Here is a 17,495-nt window from a genome sequence, read left to right as displayed (position 1 = left end):
TGTTCATATTTAATGTTTTCTTCTGTTTGACAAGGATTCATCCTCTATGCCCTTGTCAGCTCCTCAACAGTCTTGCCATTCCATTTAATCTCAATTTGATGTTAAACTTTCTTGCCTACCTTGCCTCAGGAGATAATCTGTGTTGTTGATTATATTTCTCTGTTCAAGATGTTTCTTTGCCCCATGCAGCCCAGAAAAACCCCATCATTTATTAAAAACCCCTTTTTATCAATTTACTAGCCTAAAATCAGTATTCATATCGGTCATCTCAGCCCTTTGAAGACCTTTTGCCGAGATAGACCCGGAGAGAGCCCTCTCCTGTCCTCGTAGGGCTAGCTACGAGGCTAAGTGGTTTGATGTTGCCTTGGATTTTGCCTTCCTCAGCCTAAGGCCAAATTTGAGCGCTAACAGGCCTCTTTGCGATGTCTCTTGACCTATTTTTCAGTCAGCCATCCCTGGTTTTCAGTGTCATGTTTGTCATCTCATCAGTTATATCGATCCTTTGCTCATGCCAATTTGAGAAGGTCTCCATTGATTTCTTGGTAGCGGGTCTTGTCCTTATCGACTACGACAAATTGCTTTGAGGGCAGATCTAGAGCCACATGTTGGCCCTATTTTCATTGTTGATAGGTCACCTTGTGCTCAACATTGATCAGTATCATGGGTCTTTGACTGAGTGTTTTCCCTTGTGTTCAACATCATCTTTCATTATCACACATTAGGATTCGTGCAATGCCTTGGTTTCCATTTGACCCTATTGGTGGATTCCTCGCCTCTATGTCAGCTTTCATTATTGGTTGGTTCAAAGGGTTTCTATCGTGCGCTAGCCACATCTTGTGTACATTAGAAACGTGATTCAGTTGGGTTACTACATCTTTTTCATCCGATTCCTTCCACATTATTGGCCTACAGGTTACACTCACACTAGATTGATGAAGGATGCTTTAATGTCTTCCTTCTAGCGGATCTTTTCCTATCGAATACAACTCATTTTATCTAGGAAAAAGATCTAGAGTCCATTTGGCAGTACCTTGGGGTTTGTAGTCATCAGTGGTAGATTCCTTTTCTATTGATAGTGGGAAGCCATCATTGTCTCCTGATTGATAGATTCTTTCAAGTGTTGTACTTCAGCTCATTCATTCGCACTTGTTAGATTGTACTGGGTACCTTGACTCTCATTATCATTATCAGTGAGTAGTCTCACATTTGTTAACATTATACATCAATGGCTGGTTATCAAATGATTTCTCACATGGTCGACCTCAAATCATTCATTCCCATTATGTAGAAATGTACCGGGGCGGTTGATGAAGACCTCACGTTGCATCAACATGTTTTGGTTCACTTGTCAGTAGCTCATGTTGCTGCTAGTTGACACCATCCACCTTATATGTTGTAGTTCTTAGCAGCGACATCTTATATGCTAGCATCCAAGTTGCAATGTAGTATCATTTTATTCCATCATGTTCATTTGGTACTAATGGGATCAGTTTTTGACATCAGTGATCAGCTTCATCCTTCAGCATCATTGATCGTCTTCTTATGTGTGATATTTAGACATGTACTTTTTCAATCATGATCAGATGATCCATTATGTACTTTCAGTTCCTTTATACTAGTATACATATTGGATCTTTTTTTACTTGATATGTGGACATGCTTTACTTTCTTTGAACATGGGTATGCCCACCTCAGATAGTAGTTTCTTTGTGATCTCTTTTGATGGCTTGGCAGGCTGAAATCTGGTGAAGTCCTTCTCAGTCTTGGCATGATTCTTTCCATACACTTAATACATTTTGGCCATCATGTACTCCTTATGACCTCATATATCAGGGCGCATATGTTATAGCACCATTTAACACTCTCGGTATTTATGATGCTTTGTTTATGGCCTAGGGAATCCCTTCCTTCTAGACTTGGTCCAAATATATAAAAAACAGTGTTTTATTCTCTGTATGCTACTTTGCACTGAGCTAAAAGCGTGTACATGTGGGTCAATCAATACCCAACCCACGTATATGTATTAAAACACTTGAAAAATTAAATTTCCTTCATTTTGGGTGGAGTTCACAGGTTTTACCTGTTAATTACCTTCTATTGCCCATGGCCAACTGTTTCCCAACTAAAAAACTAATTGGGAAAGGTATAAATAGACCTCTATGGGAAGGCCTTAAGGAGGGGAGAAGAGATAGAGTTATTATACTGAGATTATCCCTGACTGAGTCTAATTAATCCCTGTGCCTCATGCACTTCCCCAAGCTTCAGTAAACCCTTGTTTCCTTGATTATAGATATCCTTCCTTTTGCTTGAGATATGATGGTGTTGGTGATGGAAGAAGATTTTTGAAGGCTGGGATAGGAAGAATTCGGAGGACAGTTCTGCTTGGAGGCAAAGAAAGACTGAGGTGAATTCTCTCCATGTTACTTATAGATTATTGCAATAAAAGAAATGTTGTCTTGTTTCCAAAATTAACTATGTCTATGCATCAAATTATGTTTTAATTCATATATGAATGTCATTTTGATGTATGATCAATCATTTGTTTATGTGATATAAAGTCAATTTCGTGAATATGCTTTACTTTTATACTGCTATGTATGTTCAAATTGAGTGATTTTTAGGTTTTAAGAACATCAGGAGTTGCAAAGGGTCTGAACCCTACGAGACCTACTTGAACAAAGGAAATCCAGGTACGGTCACTCTTATGTAGTTTGATAATATAAGCATCTTTCCTGAGCTGTTTGAGTATCTATTGTTGTAGTTTGCTTCTACTCTGTTGGGGTTCTAACCCAAAGCCCTAGGGTGCTTTCACTATAAACATCTGCCTATCCAAGAGAACCGAGCACTGCGCTAAAAAATCAGTTTTCTTTATGTTATCATTAAATGTTTAAGTAGCTTCCCTATTGCCAGATAATTTTCCACATCTGCGTACCATGGAATCTTAAATTCCACGACAAACAGGTGTTCATATGGGAATTGGTCATCTATCACCAGTGGATCATTAACCTTTGGGATTCGAGATAGAAAATTAGCAACCAGATTTTCCTTTCTTGGACGATCTTTGATAATAATGTCGAACTCCTGCAAAAGCAATAACCACCTATTACTTGATCATTTGTGATTGGTTTATTAGCTAGACACCGAATGGCAGAGTGATCAGTGTAAAGAAAGAGTTGGTAGCCAGTTATATAGTTTCTAAATTTTTTATTGCATAAATAACAGCTAAGAATTCTTTTTCTGTCACTGTGTAATTGAGTTCTACAGGAGTGAGATTTTTTCTAATATAATATATAGCATAAGGTTTCTTTTCCTCCTCCTCGCCAATGACAATGCCTATAGCTACATCTGATGCGTCCATGGAGATGTGGAAAGGCAACTCCTAGTTTTGTCCACATAATACTGGTGTTGTTGAGACTAGTTTCTTTAAGCCTGCATAATCTATGTCACTCTTGTCAGATCAACTGAAATCAACATTTCCAGGTAGAGCGTATAAGGGTGCTGTAATATGTGAAAAAATCTTGATAAACCTACGATAATAACCTGCATATCCTAGGAAACTACGTACCTCCGTTAGGGTGCAGGTGTAGGTAGTAAAATAATTACCTGTATTTTTTCTGGATCTACCTGTATTCCTACTACAGAGATGTAATGTCCCAGGATCACGCCCTTGATCATCATCATGTGACAATTGACATTGCTTAAACATAACCTGGTAGCAATGCATCATTCTAAGACCTTTTCTAGCATTTGCAATGCTTGATCAAAATCATCCCCATATGGAGTAAAGTCATCCATATATACCTCCAGTCCTTCATTTATTAGATCAGCAAAGATGCTTAGTATAGCTCTCTGAAACGTGGTTGGGGCATTGCATAAGCCAAATGGTAATACCCTATATGTGAATGTGCCCCAGGGACAGGTGAAGATTGTTTTGTCCTTGTCTTCAGGGGAAATCTGAATTTGATTATAACCACTGAAGCCGTCTAAAAAGGAGAAGAATTGTTTCCCTGCCAATGTATCGAGGACCTGATCAATGAATGGGAGGGGGAAATGATCTTTCTGTGTTTCCTTGTTTAGCTCTCGATAATCTACACAAATATGCCACTTCCCATTTTTCTTAGGGACGACCACCAATGGAGAGACCCATTTACTATCCAAGATAGGATAAATAATGTTTACATCCAATAGCTTTTGCAATTCCTCTTTAACGATATCCTTCGGGTGTGGGTCCAACCTCCATTGAGGCTGCCAGATGTGTTGCACATCCTTATATGTATAAACATGGTGTGTACATAGCTGTGGGTCTATCCCTTTCATATCAGGATAATCCCAGGCAAAAGCCCCTTTATTTTTCTACAATACCTGGATAAGCATTTTCTATTGTTTGCTATCAAGATCAACATTAATATTTAGAAATTTTCCTGGTTTGATCTCAACTAGTTTGCTGTTATGAACAATAGTAGTCTGAATATGCTGGTCGTCTATATCCTTCAGGGGATCTTCCATGGCTTCGTTATCAAGGATTGCTTTCAACATTAGACACTGTATATTACTCACATTAGCTCGCTGATTTATAAAATTATTGTTAACATCATCTTCAGTCTGATCTTTAAATTCCAATGCTTCTGCTACTACGAGTGGTGAATAGATGCTCTCTTCCAGGTATGCTAGTGGCTGCTTACATATTTTTACAATGGGAAATCTTGGCCTGGCAGGAGGATATAGCACCAGAATTTTTACATCATCTCCCTTTGTAATAGTCATGTTGCCTTCTCGGTAGCCAATATATGCATCGACTGTTGCTAGCCAAGGTCAACCTAGAATCAAAGGATGCACATCCAACCTACTCCTTGGGTTTATAACCAAGAAATCTACTGGATATTCCCATGAGTCAACAGAAACTGTGATATCTTATAAGGTCCCTATTGGTATCACCACCGATCGATTAGCAAGTTCTAATAAAGTGGTGGTTGGTTCTAAGGCCATAATACGAAGTGCTTGACAAGTTTCTATTGTTAATATGTTAATGGCAGTTCCTAGGTCAACTAGTGTATTTGGAAAATAGTGGCCATATATCTAAACTATTACTATGGGGTTTCTAGGATCTTCGTACTTTATTGGAGTTTCCTCTCCCAAGAGTAGATTGAATAAGGTTCCTATAACATGGATAGTGGGTGAGGTTTTTACCTTCCTCACAAGCTTCCTTACACATAATTCTTTGATTGTTTTGGCATAGATGGGAATGTCTTGAATAGCCTCAAGGAGAGGAATCTTAATACACAATTTTTTTTCCCCTATAAGGTCAAAATCAGGATAGGCAATCAGTTTAGGTATTGTTATCCTTTTGGGGAACGGAGGAGAAGTGACTATAAGTTTTTTAGGGTCATCATGATGATCTATTTCTTCCCCTTGCTTTGATTCGGTATTATTTACAAGTGGTGGAACATGTACAGGTTATGGAATATGTACAGGTGGAGTTACATTTTCAATTGAAGGTTGGTCCCTATTTTCCTTAGGGGTAGTGACATGTCTTGGCCTCAATCTAAGCTCATTTCATTCTTTCTGCGAAATCTCATACTTTGGGTTCAATAATATGTACCAACTGGACTGGTCTATTATTAAGATTCGGGTTTACCTGAGCTGGTAACTGTGGCCACAAAGGAGGTTGAGAATTTTGTTGTAATGTATAAGGAGCTGACAATGTGGGTTGAGGCTGAGGGTCTGTCCCCATAGGTATATTAGATATCCCCAGAGGTCACTGGCAGTTTTCAGACCAATTTGGATTTTGAGAGGTGGAGGCAGGCCACTAGGATTGATAGGGATTTCCTTGTCAAATAGGAGTAAAAGGAGAATTCGGCCAGCCATTTCCTGGAAAAGATTGTGCTGGCCAAGATGTCATAGGGAATAGTAGGATTTACCAATTTGGGTAGGGTGATTGGCCTTTCCATGCTTCCCCAAGGTTCTGTTGTTGATTAAACTGCGAGGAAGGAAAGAATTGGGATGTGTCTTATGACATAACTATAGGTTTAGCTTGCCATTGTCGACATTGGTTCATCAAATATACTGATTTTGTTTCTTCCTTTGCTTCTTTGAATACTTCTTACAGCCTAGGTAATGATGGAAAATTTTCAATATAGTGATCTTTATTATAGATGATGCACATCTGAACCATGTCTAATGGTCATTCCCATTGGTTGTGCTTCTTTCGACAACGTGGGAAGAAGATGGCCAAATTTTGTTCTGCTAAAGCCTATTTTTGTTTAGCCTATAGGACGTTCAACTGTGTTGTAAGAGTGCCCAAGATGTCCATCTTAAAATCTTACAGGAGGTTTCCAATCTCCATCTATGGTACACCTCCACTATGTGGTTTTCTTCCTCTGCTCATTGGATCTCGGCTAGCTTCTCCAGTACGTGTGCTTTCCCGCCAACACCTGATACACAAACGAATAATTTCATCATAATATTCCTTAGAAATATTTCATTTTCCCATTAATTTTAGAGTTTCTACCCATTCCTATTTCATTCCTTTAATCAAGATAGCTCTTAGGAATTATTTTGGTAGGGAAGTGTGGAGACCTCTGCAAATTATAATTAAATCATTCTACATATTCTTCTAGTGTTTCATTATCTTCTGCAATTATCTTAAAATCACATCTTTTAATTCCCTAGTTTTCCAAAAGTCCTGGTATCTTTTAAGGCAGGAGGTTTTCATTTTGTCCCAAGAATTGATGGTTCTCCCACCTATACCCATAAATCATCTCAAAGTTGCCCCTTTCAGAGTAAAAGAGAACAATTTCAGCTTTTGGGGGTCAGTGGTATAGTCATACCCTCTACAGAGGATATCAAACTCAAATAGGAAAGCGCCAGGATCCTCTCTGATTATCCCATGGAATATTGGGATGCTCTACAGAGGAATAGCCTTCATAGGGGCATTGGCCACTCGGTCGACTATGGGGTACTCTAATGTCAAGGTTTGACCTTGGGGTGGCTGATCTACCATTTGATCAAAGATATGCCAATAATATTTGGGGATTTCAAGGGGTGATTCTGGAGTAAGGAGAAAGTTAGCAACCCGAGGTGGCTTTACAACACTTCCTAGGTCTGGAATCTCAGGAGATCCTTCTTCAGACAACTGTGGTTCTACTTTAGCAACCCCACTAGTTTCTCCTTTTATTTCTCTTAAGTTACAAGATTTTCCCTTGTATGGAGAATGAGAGTATAAGCTTACTGTAGCTTCAAAACTATGTTTGATCCTCCTACTTGGCTTTGAATCTCAGCATGAGTTATAGATGGTGAGTCTGCTGCTTGAGGGATAGCAGTAGAACTTTTTTTAGGTATAGCCTGGAAGCCTACTGATGCTTGAGACTTTTCTCTTCTTATTATTTCATCTATAAAGGTCGTTCTCCGAAGGATCACCAATCCGTTGGGTTTTGTGGGTTTTGGTGGAGGATTTTGCACTTTTTCTATCTTTTTATTTCGAGTTATTCATAAAAAAAAATCCTATTTAACCTCTAAGGTTCTATTGTAAAAGGGTAGGTAAGCAAGCACTTTACTTGCTAGGTATGCAGGTTCTTACCTTCTGTTTTTAAAACCCAATTCTCCTACAACAAAGAAATAAAAGCAATCACTTGAAACACTCTCCCCGGCAACATCGCGAAAATTTTGGATCACTAAGATGTCTTTTTACATGAAATCTTAATCCCTACATTAGTTGTCAACCCAAGGTAAGTCTTTTTATCTCAAGAGTGCCAACACAGTATGTGATCATTCTTCAATCCTGATGATGGATCCCACTTGGGATTTGAAACGTTGGTATAAAAATGTTCATACTGTGGATTCTCTGGTCTCTGATTCAAAAGATACAAACCACAGATCTCTTAAATCCAAAATCTAGAGGTTATCTAATGACGAAGTTGTAATCACTGAAGCCTAATTCTTCAATTCAATTCACGCAAATATGAAAAGAACTATCTATGGAAGAAATACTCTCAACACACTTTTCAATTCTATGCAACTTGTTCCGAAATCAATTGAAACTGAATGCAAATAAGAATTACACTTAGAATCGTTCAAATAAGCTTAAGGCTAATCACACTTAATCAATTAAAGAAACTATAACCACTGAACAACACTTCTAATCTATAACAACCCAAATCAATCTTCATTACTCAATTGAATAACAATAGTAAGTGAACAACAATCAACAATTGGCAATTGAACAACAAATAACGATAAAAGATAAATGACAAACTTCTATATTGCAATCTGTAGAAGTTAATCAGTTTTGTCTTTCAATATCTATGATAACATCTATTCAAATGAACATCAATATGTTATCAACACGAATTCACTCATTCTAATCGAAGCACTACTTAAGTATATCTCACAATTTCACTCTGAATCTAATTGAACAACAATATAAATCAATATCACAAATCTTCATGATAAATGAAATAACTAAACATTAAATCAATTGAAAAGACTAAATATAAAACTATAACACAAAGGAGTAATGGAACATCTTGTGACTGGGCCCAAAGTCACCAGAAGCCTCTGCTTAATAAAAACTTAGAATACGAAGAGGTATCAAACGCAACCTTCTTTCATTAATATTGAGTAACAGTTGACAGAGTCACTGATATAACAATGTATATGTTTCAAAAAGAATAATTACAAATTAAAAGTCTAAATAGTATCTAATTACCTTTCGGCCCTATATATATCATAAAAGAGAAACTTGGATAAAAGTGAATCGTCAGGATCAGGGGATCCTGAGTATTTCGCAATATAAAATCTGATCATGTGATAAAATAGGAATGTTTGAACTGATATTCCGCTTCCTTGTCTGCCCAAGATGTTATGGTTTTTCCCTTTTATGGCCTCGTGTTGTTCTTCCAACTAACCAACTTTTGCCCAATCTGCATCTCTAAATATAAATATAGCAAAGAATAAGTTTTTCACACTAGATTTTCCTTTTCTGTCATCAAATAGTTTCATCCAACTTTAGCTGATATTTTCCTCATTTTAATTTATAAATAGAGATAATCATATAAGGATGAACGATAAATGAAGCAGTTTATGAAGAGAAATCATACATTTTTCCTGTCCCAAGAATACATTTAGCTAGAAAATGATTCATTATGGTACAAATATTTCTTATATCTTTTTAAGAATTCCCAACTTAAGAAAAATATTCTTTTGGAATTGCACACCTCCCCTTTAGGACGACACCAAAGATTTTTAAAATCTTACCACAAGACCAATAATATTTTTTTTGGAATGGCCTTAAATCTGATATTTAGAGGTTTTTGATAGAATTTTTGATTTCCCAACAAAATAAAGTTGAGACAGATAATACCTCGGGTCTGTTACAACCTTTAGTCATTCCAAGTCAGTGTTGGGAGGAGGTATCAATGGATTTTATCATAGGTTTACCCAAGACTTAAGGAAATAGTATCATCATGGTGGCAGTTGATAGGCTTACCAAGTACACCCACTTTTCACATTATCTCATCCTTTTAGAGATAGTACAGTTGCTACGACATTTATGGAAACCCAAAGATTATTGTAAGTGACATGGATCCCATTTTCAATGGAAATTTTCCGACGGAATTATTTTCTTTTCTTGGTACTAAATTAGCTCATAGCTTAGTTTATCATCTTCAATTGGATGGGAAAATTGAGATAGTGAGAAATACTAGGAAAGATATATTCATTGATTTGTATCTGATAAACAAACACAATGGGTCAATGGTAAACTCTAGCTAAATGGTAGTATAACACTACCTTCCATACTGTAGAAAAAATGAATCAATTTATGGAATTTTATGGACATCATTCACCATCCATCACATCATCTTTAAGAGAAAATTATAAGGTTCAAGAAGTGGAAGATCACATCGAGCATCAACAACAATTTTTGTAACCCTTAAAGGATAACCTCACTCTAGTGCAGAATCAAATGAAACAACAGGGAGATCAACATTGTAGTGAAATAAGTTTGGATGTAGGCGATTGGGTATTTTTATGGCTACAACCATATAAACAAATGTCCTCAAGCAAGCTAAGAAGGATAATAAATTATCACCCACGTACTATGGTACTTACAAGGTGTTGCAAAAGGTTTGTACTATGGCATACAAATTGGAGTTGCCTACAACTTCTCGAGTACACTGAGTTTTCCATGTTTCATGCTTAAATAAGTTTATCAGTGACAAGCTACCAGTTCAAACAGTGTTCCCAGAACTTGACGAAGAAGGAAAATTCATATTTGAGCCTGAAGAAGTTATGGAAATAAGAACTCGACAATTACGAAAGCGATTAATTTCAGAGTATCTCATTAAGTTAAAGAACTTACCCACTGAAGATTCCAAATGGGAGGATGAGAATTTTATATAGAAACATCCAAAACTACTTAAGCATTGAGGACAACACTTTTTTGGATGAAAGGCGCATGCTAGGTCTCGATAATACTAGTGTATTCCCCTTATTTTTATTGTTAATGTAGCCCCCTATTGTTATTGTTGTGCACATGTATCCCCCATATTGTTATTGTTGTGCCTCATAGAAGCCCACTATTGTTATTGTTGTTCACTTGCATTATTATTGTTATATAGGCTTTGATTATATTGTGACCCCTTACACTCCTATATACCAGGGAGATATTATTGCTTGTATCATCAAATAATTATTCATTTATGTAATGTAAAGGAGGTTGCCCCTCTCCAAGAGGATAATTTTTAAGTCATTGGTCTATATTTTCTTCTATTTTGTGAGTTGGTTGCATAACACATATCCTGCTAAGATGATTAGTATCATGTACCAATGTTAAGAATGTTCTTCCAGCAACCCTTAAGAATCCTTCATATCTTAATATTAATGTGAATGCATCTCTCATAGGTGATCCAACACTCCAAGTAGCAAACTTTACCTTGATGTAGGAAAAACGCATCCCTTTATCTTCCAAAGAGGATATTGATACCAAATTATTCTTTAACCCTATCACATTCATCACATCATGGAGAAAAATAGATACTTCAAAATTCAAATGAAATTTAACAGACACAAAACCTTTAACGGGATGAGTAGAGCTGTTTCTAAGAATTGTTTTCAAATTTCACTCCCTCTCCACCAAATTAGAAAGAACTCCCTTATAACCAAAGAAGTGATGAGTGGCCTCATTATCAACCAACCAACTATCCCATGAATCTGGAAGAAAGATGCTAGTAAGAACAGAAATAATAATATATTCATATTGTTTGCCAACATTACTTTCATACCTGGAGTATCTTGAATTTTTTTGAGGACGACACTCTTCTTCATGGTCACTTGGAGCATCTCTTCCTCTTCTTTCATCTCTTCCATTACGATCATTCCTTCAACCATATCTTTTTCTTCAATCATCAAACTTGTTTTTGCTTCTAGTGTTGTAGCGTGGACCATTGTTCTACTCGCGACAATCTCAAGCATAACAACCCTTCTTGTGACAATTGTAGAATTCAATGTGAGACGATGTTCTATCATTCCTTATTTTTGTATCTCGAAGTGGAGTATTTCTTAATGGACCTTATTTCCCTTTCTTCTTCTTATTTTGTGTGAAGAATGAAACACAGTATCCCTTTTCATGCTTTTGAATCCTTCCTCTTGATATCATCCTTGATTCTTCTTGAGTAGGTTTTCCAAAACTTTCATCAAATGAAGACATGACATTATTGTTTCTTATGGTAGTGATAAAAGTGTCCCACACAAGAGGGAGACCTATTAGAGTTACGATCACCAATTCCCCATCAGACACAATTTCCCCAACTCTTTGCAATTGATCTATAAGGAGAGATATCTTCATAATGTAGGATTGCACAAACTCTCCCTTGTTCATTTTCATGTATTTGAGTTTTTCTTTCAAGGAAATGATTTCATTCAAATTGTTGACTTCATACATGCCAACTATCTTATCATACATATATTTAAACCTTTTCAAATTTCCAACATATGGAAGTAGATTATCTTGTAAACCATCAGTTATAATTTGTTTTGCTTTTAGCTCACATTTCTTGTGATTGTTCTTGACAACAGTGGAATCATTCTTTGTAGGCTCAAGTGCTTTTCTTTGAATGTAATCCAGAACATCATTGTTATCAGCTATGATCTCCAACCTAACTTTCCATTGAGAAAAATTAGATGAGTCACCCAACTTTCATTTTCCTTGAAAAAGGAAGACATCTTAACTTGACTAGATTAGATCCATCAACTTTCTAAAGATAATTGCTTCAATGTTTATCTCATTTTTGGCTTGTCCTTCACCATAGCTTCAATACCATGTTAATTTTTCATATTGTTCTATGTTGTATAAATTACTTTAGCCCAATTCAACACTTCAATTATCAATCTTTCCAAATACAATTAGTCTTTCCATTTCACAGGTTGGCGACCAAGCATAAAAATCCATTGGTGTAAAAGATCATATTTGGGCCAAAACCTATTGAATCTACATATGATTGTTTTGGTAAGGAAATCAAAATACAAACCATTTACCTAAGGTACTGGGACTGTGAATGTGAGATTTTGAGATTTTTGCTCCACTATATAGGGCCCTGGTAGTTCAGGGGATAATGCTGGTTTGGTTTGCACTTTTTCCTTTCCTTTGACTGCATCCTTAAGTGTCACTGTGCCCTTTGAACTGGTACCAGCGCATCCACCTTGTAGCCGCAAATGACTATGATATTCAAGTCTGTTTCAATACCATAACGTTGTAGTGTGTGGTTTTCTTGTAGACTGTGTCCTGAGTAGATCAGGATTTGCATACTTGCTAGTATGCCTAAGTGTGTTTCGATTTCACGTCTTAAGTCTTGGATCCATCTCCCTCTCATGATTCTCCTGCAAATACTCTTTCCTTCTAGTGACTTTCTGAAAATTTGGATCAGATCTAGGTCAGGTTTGACTGGATCTGCTTGATGTAAGGCTCTATGTGGCACTTTCTCTATAAGCCCGTGAGCTCCACAATGCTTCGGGAACTATCTGCATCGTGATACTATAGAAACAAGCTTGCAAATATCATCATCCAGCGGAAACTCAGCGGCAATGCCGAAAGTAGCAACTAGCTGCAAGAAAGCATGTGCCTCAAAGGGCTTGGCCACATTTGGGGAGATTCGCATCTACATTAATCCACGACTTCCCCTCATTGGTGATAACCCTCGCCTGCTCCTTTGTACTCAAAGACATGACGGGAGACTCGGTGCTCATTGTAGGGTCTGCCAGGAAAGGATGAAACGTTCCCAGCAACCATGTACAGACCCGTCTCTGGTCTTCGAGGCCCGAGTCCTTATTCTCCACTTTCCCGATACCCAGGTCATAAAAAACCTCAAGAGCTTGTAGAAATAGTTGATCGGGATCAAGGTCCCTCCATAGCATTGACAGCAGCTCAGCCCTGAGTGCTGGAGCATCTTTGCTGCATTCCACAGTGGATCTCTAGGGACCCTTGGCATCCATTTTCTCGTAGGGGAACTTGTCCATTTTAAAATAAGAAAGTTATTATAAATTTCAATAACAAAATGAAAATGGTTATAAAGTTTAAATATTAAAATAAAAATTAACTACTAATAAAATTGTATATTAATTAAACAAAAATTTAATAACGACATGCAACTATTTACGCCATAAGGCGTTCCCTCTAAAATAAACTTTGCTCTCTACCTACGTGTCATTACTTTGCACCATTAGATGATATGTTAGATGATTGAGCCATGTTGAGTCATTCAATTATGCTGAGGTAGTTGCAACTCCCTAACGACCTGACCAGCGCAAATTTGATCGTCCATAACATTTTTGGCTTCACTTTTGGTTTCGGCTTTGTGTCATCAATTGAAGGTTGGGAAACACTTCTTCAGCAGTTACACTTCTTGGGACCAAGATGAGGATTGTGAATGCCTGCATCTGATACCGATTGAGATTTCGCTGAAGGTAGTGAGCAAGATCACAGCTCGAGAGCGGTTTGTCATGTATGTGCTAACCCCAATGTGGCCAGAGCAAATACCAGAGGGGGATACTATGCAAGCAATCCTGCACTAGTTTAGGAACACCACACGCATGATGTATACAATGATCGGTGAAGCACTCAAGGAGGAGGGCCTAGACCATGAGTACCACCTGAATGATTATTTGAATTTCTTCTGCGTGGGGAACAGGAGGTGAAGCTCCCTGATTATTTGAATTTCTTTTACGTGGGGAATAGGAGGTGAAGCTCCCGAGCAAATATGAACCTCCAAAAAGACCAAAAGAAGGGACCTACTACTGGAATGCGCAGATTCATAGGAGAACCATGGTCTATGTCCATGCCAAGCTCATGATAGGTAGGCACTCTATTTCATTTTCTTGGTTTAGGGTTTATTAGGGTTTTTCATTTTCTTGGTTTAGGTATGGAACTCAAAAAGTTTCAGGGCTTTTCGAGTTAATGATCTCGTAAATGTACTTGAACTATCCTAACAGAGCCACTATATTTACATTTAATATTTTAGAATTCACCTAATTCTCTTACACATGCTGAAAAATGTTGTTTTCTGTTATGCTATGTAGTGGATGATGAATATATTATCATAGGATCAGCCAACCTGAACCAGCGATCCATGGATGGAGCCAGAGACACAGAAATAGCCTAGGGCTATTACCAGCCAGAGCACATCAACCAGCAGGGTCGCGGAGCTCGAGGGGAGATATTCGGATACCGAATGTCTCTGTGGTACGAACATTTTGCGCATAAGAATGGAGGCCTGCAGCGTGAATATCTTCATCCAGAGAGTGTTGAATGCGTGAGGATGGTGCGCCGGATCTCCGAGAAAATTTGGGAGTCATTTGTTCGGGAGGAGACAGTGGAGGATCTGTCGGGCCATCTGATGCCATTCCCAATGCGGGTGCTGGAGGACGGTTCAATGGATGAGGAGGAGGATATTGTGTTCCCTGACACAAAAGCTTCTGTGAAAGGCCACAAAATTGATGTGCTTCCTCCCATCCTCACAACCTGATCACTTAGCCATTACTCCTTGGATGCTTATTATGCGTGGCATGTTATTTTCAGACTTGTTCCCTCGCATCCTGTGAGATGTTAATAATAAAATTATAGTCTGTTTCTCTGAACAGGGATTAAATGATAGTGGGTGATCTTTAGACCGCGAGCTCTTGTGGATAGTCATTAAAAATACACCATTCATTAATTAATGGTGGTAGTGTAAAATACTGCACCTTCTGGGATTGACTTAATGGACAACAATACTATGTGCAGCGACGCCCATGTTTGGAGCAGATGATAAAGGATGATTGTCAGCCCAATGTGTTGACCTTCAATGCTATCATCAATGGCCTCTGCAATGCGGGAAACATTGAGGAGGCTAGGAATATGATGACTCAAATGCTTCTCAGCGGTGGGAAAGCTGATGTCATGACTTATAGTACCATTATCAAAGGTCTCTATGCAGACGGGAAGATTGAAGATTCCGTGGAGGTCTTGAAGGAGATGACAAAGAAGGAATTGTGTCCAAATGCCATCACTTATGGGAGTATAGACTCTGGGAATTGCAGTAGAGGCACAGTAAATGATGGTATCAAGGTTTTTGATGAGATGCTTGAAAAAGGACTTGTGCCAAATATTCGAACTTACTATTTACTAATCAGTGCTCTTTGTGAGGAAGGGGAGATTGATAAGGCTAGAAATTTGTTGAATCAAATGCCCACAAAGGGCTGCATGCCTAATTTTTTTGCTTTCAACACTGTCTTGTGTGGGCTTTGTAGGCATGGGTAGAGAATGTCAGAAGCTGAGGAGCTTATGAAGACAATGTTTTGTAAAGGTCATCCACCAAATTCCACCACTTATATTGCAATGATTATGGGGCACTGCAAAAAGGGAGATGCAGAGAAAGCTCTACACATTTTCGATGAGATGTCACAGAAGGGTTTTAGTCTCGAGCTTGATAATGGCTCTGCTATTATTAGTTGGTTGTGCAAGGAAAGAAAGGCTTCAAAGGAAAAAATAGTTCTGGATGGAATGTGCAAAATGGGAAATGCACCTGATACTGCTATCTATACACATGTGCTGCATTCCCTTTGTAAACAGGACATGTTGCATGAAGCAAATACGGTCTTTGATGATGTGGTGAAAAATAGAGGGGTGCCTGATCTTGAAACATACAGGACTCTAATTGAGGGATTTCCTACGAAAGGTGAGATGTTGCAAGCTTTGAAGCTTTCGCGTGCAATGCTAAAAGAAGATTGCTTACCTGAGATCAATACTTGCTTACCTGAGATCAATACTTGCAGTACCTTGATAAATGGCTTTTGTTCAAAGCAGCAGGTGCCTAAAGCATATATGCTTGTTAGCTTATTGATTGACAAGGATTACATTGTAGATAGTGACATTTATAGTGTATTTATAAGTGCACCTTGTAGGTCAGGCAATGCTAACGAAGCTCTAAAAGCCTTTAATCAATCGACATCTAAAGGATGTGCTCTAGTTACAGAGTCATGCAAGATTCTGGTTGATACTCTTCACAGTGCAGGAAAAATAAAAGAAGCCCAAACTATATTAACAAAGCTTTCCCGTGATGGTTCAAATGAAAATTCTATTACATAGAGAAATGAAATTTAACCAGAAGGATATGGTATTCAAGCTAACATCCTCAGGAAAAATAATATTTAAGGTACATCAAAAATAATTTGAGCTAAAAGTGGGCATGTCTAATTGTTTGGGGTACCTCAATTGGTATGCATGTACCATTCATATTCAATTTAGTGGCTTACAAAAGTAAGTGGAATAGACCAGGCTTTCAGTTGGAAAGGGTAAGGTATTTGATTTTTTGTTTTCTCTTTAGATTTCAGCTTTGGTATTTCAGTATTATAGGAGGGAAGAAAAGAATATTAGATAATTGTTAATTGTCTACCTTCTACCCAATGCTACATGGCTAATGTACAACCAAAACACCATAAAAAAGTTTTGACTCCCACAAATTCTGAACAACCATTAATAATATCCAACATGGTTATTACATCCATGTAGAAGAGCAGCAAAAATAGAGAGAATTCAAAATCACAAAATGGCTTTTTAACCATATGATGGTGATTTGTAATTCACAACCACGTTTATGCCTCAAAGATTCCTATTCCAAATGTTGTATATCTTGACGGTCTGCTTCAATGAACTATTGCTTCAATGAAACTTCTGGAGTCTTGTCTACTTCATTAAGGTTTTATGACTCTAATTAGTTAGCAATCTCTCTACAACCCGTGGAAGAAATTCTGAATGGTAATTACTTTCGATGGGTCTTAATTGTAGGCCTACCTCAAACAACTAAGTAAATTTTAGAAAGTAATTGTTTTAGTTGGAATCCAATAAACTGCCTGTCATGCAAGACGGGTTTCTCTAACTGACCTGTTCAACCTGTGTCCCCCAGGATTATTGGCTTTTTGTTATGTGTCACGCAGTTCACTCTCCATTGAATTAGCTGAAATTTGGA

Source organism: Pinus tabuliformis, chromosome 3_1, assembly GCF_031772625.1.
Source record: "Pinus tabuliformis cultivar Carrire ecotype Pingquan chromosome 3_1, CPIR1, whole genome shotgun sequence".
Lineage (NCBI taxonomy): Eukaryota > Viridiplantae > Streptophyta > Pinopsida > Pinales > Pinaceae > Pinus > Pinus tabuliformis.
The sequence above is the reverse complement of the archived record's forward strand: the minus strand, read 5'-3'. Positions refer to the sequence as shown.